Genomic DNA, 795 nt, shown 5'->3' with positions numbered 1-795 from the left:
CAGCTGCAAAGCATGGAGGGGTGGTTTTCATTCTTGAAGTTCTCTTGCCAATACAAGGTATGCTGATCTCATAGATAGCGGGTTCTTAAGAATTCTATCTTGCGCTCTAAAATGGAAATTTTGTGTAGAAGAGATTCCGTTGCAGCAAAGAGTCGCAGCAGCTTCGCTATTAGGGAAGCTTGTTGGCCAGACTATGCATGGGCCTAGAGTGGCGATAAGTCTGGCAAGATTTCTGCCTGATTTCCTTCTCTCGGTAATCAGGGATGGTCCTGGTGAAGCAGTTGTGGTTGCTGTTGAACAAACAACAAAACTCCTGAACTAGTCTGAACTCCAGCAATGGCTGCATCGTTATCTGCACAAATAGCAACTATGGCTTCGGATCTGTACCGTGAACAGGTGAAAGGATGTGTTGTTGATTGGGATGTACCTGAGCAGGCCTCTGGCCAACAGGAGATGAGAAATGAACCTCAGGTATAACTGCTGTGTGCTGCAGATGTACTCTTTTGTTTTTGATTGAAAAACAGCTTGATTTTGAACGTTCTCAGAATTCGACGAAACTTGACCCAAACGTTGGTCTAGACCCAAGAACTTGTGTGGTAAATTTTTCTAACCGTAATAATAACTACTAGTTTGTGTAAAAGGAAAACAAACTTGCTTTAATAAACTGTCCAAAATAACTAAATTTTGAACGTTCTCAGAATTCGACCAAACTTGAGGACAAGGAAAAACAATATGCACACCAAAATGAAAAGCTCTAAAAGGATTAGTAGTTTACAAGTCCTTGTGCTTTTCTTG

This window comes from Sesamum indicum, unplaced genomic scaffold (genome assembly GCF_000512975.1).
Source record: "Sesamum indicum cultivar Zhongzhi No. 13 unplaced genomic scaffold, S_indicum_v1.0 scaffold00278, whole genome shotgun sequence".
Taxonomy (NCBI): domain Eukaryota; kingdom Viridiplantae; phylum Streptophyta; class Magnoliopsida; order Lamiales; family Pedaliaceae; genus Sesamum; species Sesamum indicum.
Note: the sequence above shows the minus strand (reverse complement) of the source record.